The sequence below is a fragment of the Camelina sativa genome, chromosome 10 (genome assembly GCF_030686135.1).
Source record: "Camelina sativa cultivar CO46 ecotype springtype chromosome 10, ASM3068613v1".
NCBI classification, from domain to species: Eukaryota; Viridiplantae; Streptophyta; class Magnoliopsida; order Brassicales; family Brassicaceae; genus Camelina; species Camelina sativa.
This window is the reverse complement of record NC_141889.1, coordinates 11,384,044-11,390,043: the sequence shown is the minus strand read 5'-3', so window position 1 is coordinate 11,390,043 and position 6,000 is coordinate 11,384,044.

Here is a 6,000-nt window from a genome sequence, read left to right as displayed (position 1 = left end):
AGAAAAAGAGGCTTACGATCGCTGGAGTTTTCTCGCTGGTTTGGAGGAGAAGTTTTTGAAACAAACATCAAAACTCCATTGGTTAAAAGTTGGAGATCGAAACAACAAGACATTCCATCGAGCTGTTCAAACGAGGAAGGCTACTAACATGATCAGGGAGATTCAGAAGCCTAATGGTGGGATTGTCACTAATGAGGAAGAGATTAAGCAGGAAGCTGTTTGCCACTTTAGTGAGTTTCTTCAGTTTGCTCCTCCTGATTTTGAGGGTGCTACAGTTGAGGAGTTGCAGGACTTACTGCATTTTCGATGTACTCCGACGGATAAGCAGGCTCTCACTCGGCCAGTTTTAGCAGAGGAGATAAGAACAGTCTTATTCTCTATGCCATCAGACAAATCTCCAGGACCAGATGGTTTTATTACAGAATTTTTCAAGGCAACTTGGGATATTATTGGACTGGAGTTTGTGGTTGCAGTTCAGTCTTTCTTTGTCAAAGGTTTCCTCCCTAAAGGTGTTAATGCTACCATTGTAGCCTTAATTCTTAAAAAAGAGGAATCTAGAGAAATGAAAGATTACCGGCCAATTTCCTGTTGCAACTTTCTTTACAAGGTGATCTCCAAAATATTAGCAAATAGACTCAAGCTGCTCCTACCAAAGTTTATTGCAGGAAACCAGTCGGCATTTGTTAAGGATCACCTGCTGATTGAGAACATTTTGCTTGCCACAGAGTTAGTCAAGGACTATCAAAAAGATACAATTTCCAGTCGGTGTGCCATTACAATTGATATCTCGAAAGCTTTTGACTCAGTTCAATGGTCTTTCCTTCAAAATGTCCTATCAGCACTGGATATTCCACCCGTTTTCCTACACTGGCTAATACTATGTGTGACAATGGCTTCCTTTTCGGTTCAGGTAAACGGGGAGCTGGCAGGTTATTTTCAGAGCACACGGGGTTTAAGACAGGGTTGTTCCCTATCACCCTACCTTTTTGTCATAGTGATGGATGTTCTGTCTCGGATGCTGGACAAAGATGCGGGTGAACAGTTTGGTTACCATCCGCATTGTAAGGAACTAGGGGTTACACACTTGAGTTTTGTTGATGACCTTATGGTCCTCTCTGATGGTAATGTGCGGTCAATAGCAGGAATTGTGGAGATTTTTGATAACTTTGCTAAGAAATCAGGTCTGAAAATAAGCATGGAGAAGTCCACTCTATACTTGGGAAGACTCTCGGACTCGGATTGTCAAGTAATCCAAAACAGTTTTAGTTTTGTTGTAGGCCAGCTACCGGTGAGGTATTTGGGACTACCACTAGTGACTAAACGATTATCTGCTACAGATTACTCGTCCCTTCTAGAGCATATAAAGAAGAAACACTACAACAAATATGGGTATTGATAGCAAACGATAAATGCTATGATATGGTTATTATAGCGTTTTCATGAATGATATTAAAACAGAAGCTATAATAGAGGGGCTATATACGATAGCGTTTCTGGGCTGGTGCTATCGTAGGGTATCCTTTAATAGCATATATTAATTGCTATATTCTAATGTTTAATAACACATATATCGTGCTATATTTAAATATATAATAATACTTTTTGCCTGCTATATGTGCGATAATTGTAGCTATCTTTTCATGCTATGATTTAATTTTTAGTAGCTCTATGTTAATGCCATTTGATTATTTATCTTAGCATCAGTGTTGAGCTATTTGTATTTGATTTGTAGCTTTTATTATGTGCTACTAAGTGAGTGTACAATGACTTCATCTGCCTGCTATAACTATCAATTAGGTTTGTCTTCTTGTTACTATTAATCGTTCCCTATACAACATATTCAAATGAAATTACAATTTGAAAGTATAGAAACCTGTCATAAAGCTGAAATTGTATTCCAGAATAGAAAATATCAAACATTGTTATGATACACAAAGAGCATACTATCCAATTCCAGAAATCCCAAACAAAGAACACAAGTCTCATTTGTCACAACAACGAAAGTAGAAAATCATACGGTTCTTACTCGACATCAAATGATGACAACATTTTCTTCAGGTCATGCTATAGTGGTACCAATAGCATCCTCCATACACTCAATAGCAGAATTAGGCCTCCAAACCTTCGCATCAGGCACCTTGACTACATCAATCTACACACGAACTGCATTATGACCCAAGGGAATAAAATGCACTAACTGATCTGGGTTATTTGAAGACCAGCGTCCTTCTGCAACAACCATATTCTGACCAGTAATGTCCAGCAGTTTGCACTTCTGATCCTCCTTTACAATCTGTTTCAGAGAAGTATGTTGCATCGTATAAATAATATGCAGAGTTTACCAAAGGCATCAGTGCTAACGATCATAACATATTTTATAAGTAACAAAACATTGAAATTTACCTTCTGAGATGAACTTGAAGGAGATTGTGAAAGTGGTTTTGAACTCTTCACAGGAGCTGCTGGTGTGGGTAATTGTGATTGCGTGCAAGGAGATATTGTACCTAGTGCCTCTGTACCTAAATCTTCGATTATAACTCTGTTGACTGGCCATGCTACAAACGACTTTAAAGAGTCATGAAGATTTGAGAGTTCTTCTGTTGGCCGCCAAAGAAATGTCTCAGGTTCATTAACCGCATCCACAAAAACTTTAATGGCATTTGGTCCAAGAGGAATGCCATTCACCAAAGCTTTAGGGTCATGAGTCTGCCAACGCCCTTCAGCAATTTCCCGTCAGTGCTCTTGTTATTGAAATGCCATCTCAAATCCGCAGCCACTTTCTCCGATCTGAACATCCTTTTCAGACGAGGGATTATTCGAAAGTACCTCAAAACCTTCTGTGGAACACCCTTTTTGATTTCCCCAATGTGCATGTTGGTCTTCCATCTTGAAGACTTGCATTTTGGACAAGTATCAACCTTCTTCAGCTTCTTTCTGAATAAGCAGCAGTCGTTCACACAAGCATGAATCTTTTGATATCCCATATCAAAAGATTTCAGAAACTTCTTGACGTCATAGGTTGATGTGTGCAGTACATTGTTTTCAGGTAACATTTTTGGTAAAGTTTCCAGTAAATCATCGAAGCTCTTGTCTGACCAGCCATTCTGAGTTTTAATCCGAAACAGTGTAACTGTTGCTGATAGCTTGCTATGATTCACACACGTTGGATACAATGGAATTTCAGCTTCTGCAAGTTTTGCTAAAAACTCATCTTCTTGCCTATCCTCACCCTCAGCAGCCTCACATAATTCTGAACCCTTACAAGCTAAATCTTCATCATACCATTTAGCAGCTTCGTATAAACCCAGAATCTCAGCATTCCACACTTTATCTTGACCTTCTACCAAACCAACAGAATCTCCATGGTGAGACCAATCAGTACGTCTCTTGTAAGCCTCATCCATTCCATGTATAACTAAATGAGACACAACCTCGTTGCATGTATGGCGCTCTAAATTGCGGCATCCGGCACACGGACAAATTATCTTTCCATTAACTGCTAATTTGGCACTAACAGCTTCAACAAAACATCGAGCACCACTCTCATATGCAGAATCAACCCTTGAGTTCATGTAAGAGAAAAGTATAAGAAAAAGCATTAAGTATCACAACAATAGTCCAAATGCATAAACAAAAAACTTTAACAATTATACTTACCTGCATAAGTTCACCCATGCCTTGTCCAACATTTTTCTTAAAAATCCTACTTTCCCTTGACACAGTTCAAACGGTATAGGATACAAGCAACAATAACCACAAGTTAAACATATTTACGACAATCAATCACAGAGACACTGCAACTACAAAAGGATACAAAAGGCCAGGAAATCGATAGATGTGTCTAACCTCTATAGTGATTGTATTCTTCCCCCGGTATCTGAGAACCCACACTTATTAACAAGACACACTACTGTAATTACAGCAACCAACGAAACACACTAATGTGTATTGCTACTATGGACTCACTTTCAACTCACCTGAAAGTCAGATATGAGGAGATCTGATGCGAATTAAGAGAGTGAGACAGATCGAATCGAGATGGCGAGCAATAGAGTCGGCGGAGATGGCGAGAGATCTAGAGGATGAAATCGACGGAGATGGAGAAGATAAAATCGACGTGGCGAGAGATGGGGAAGATGAACTCGACGGAGATGACGAGCAATGGAATCTCCGGAGACGGTGAGTAAAGGAGTCTGTGGAGATGACGAGCAAACGAGTCGACGGAGAACTCGAAGGTTTTGTCTTTTTTTTTTTTTCGCCTTCTTTGTTTTTGTCTTTTTTTCCTTACGCTATGAAATGTAATGGTTTTGTTCATAGACCGCCAAAATGTAATTTTATTTTCTAAGTGTTGGCGCTTGTTCATAAAATTAAGGCGGAATCAGGTGGTTTAGTTCCCGTTTATTGATTTTTAGGCATAGCATTAGTGCAATGCTATAAGTCTATTTGACAAACTCTCATTTCGCTTTTAATAGCAGTTATAGAAATTGTGCTATTATAATCTGCTATCAATACCCAGATTTGTTGTAGTGAAAATCGGATCCTGGACTGCTCGATTTCTTTCCTTTGAAGGAAGACTTAATCTGATTCAATCGGTGCTATGGAGCATTTGCACTTTTTGGTTCTCTGCTTTTCAGCTTCCGAGACAATGCATAAGTGAGATAGACGAATTGTGCTCTGCTTACCTCTGGTCTGGTCCAGAGTTAAATCCTCACAAAGCTAAGGTTGCCTGGGATGAAGTTTGTAAGCCTAAAAAAGAAGGTGGTTTGGGGTTAAGGTCTTTGAGAGAGATGAATGATGTCTGTTGTTTTAAGCTTACATGGCGTATTGTTTCATCTGGTGAGTCCATGTGGGTCAAATGGGTGCACCACAATCTACTCAAACGCAAGAACTTTTGGTCTGTCCAGTCTGCTACAGCAGGTTCCTGGATGTGGAGAAAATTACTTAAGTCTCGACAAGTTGCAGTGAGTTTTTGCAGAACAAAAGTTAATAATGGGTTGAGTACCTCTTTCTGGTTCGACAATTGGTCGAGCTTGGGTCGGTTAGTTGAGGTAGTTTGAGAGAGGGGCATCATTGAAACGAGAATAAGTAAACACATGTTTGTTGCTGATGCATGGGGCAGACGTCATCGTCGTCGCTACCGTCTGCAACAACTAAACCAGATAGAAACTGAGCTCCAATTGAAGCGTGAGCAATCTAATACCAGGAATGATGTCGTCCTTTGGCGAGGGAAAAATGATAGGTTTCATCCACATTTTTCCACAAAAGAAACTTGGCTACAGATCAGGTCAGCGGTAGAAGAGGTCTCATGGCACAAATGTGTCTGGTTTACTCATACCACACCAAAACACTCGTTATGTACTTGGTTAGCAATCCGCAACAGACTTTCCACTGATGATCGTAAGGCTCAATGGTCCACGGGAGAGCTTGGCGACTGTATATTCTGCAACAATGCCGTTGAAACTCGCGATCATTTATTTTTTACCTGTAGTTTCTGCTCGGGGATTTGGCAAGCCGTTGCAAAGGATATTTACAAGACCCGATTCTCAACGAACTGGAACCCGATAGTAACCTCAGCTTGCAGTAACTGGCGGGATAGGACTGCATCTTATCTAGCTTGTTCTGTAGTGCAGACGACAATTTACACCATTTGGCATGAGAGGAACAGGCGGACACATGGTGAGCACTCGCAGCCTGCTTCATACCTCATTAAACTCATCGACACACAGATGAGAAACCAACTCCTCGCTATTGGTCTCATGGGGGATCGACGTTACGAGACGGGTCTGATCAAGTGGCTCGAGACTAGATACTGACTCTAAATCTTACTCTGAACTCTGTTTTTCAAACTCTCAAAAAATGATGCAATAGTTGTAAAAACGTATTTTTGCTTGGAATATAATTTAACATTTTATTCAAAAATAAATAAATAAAAAATAAAAAATAAGCTGTCCAGCTAGGATTTTAAACCACCAATAGGGATCAGACACCTAACTAATTAAC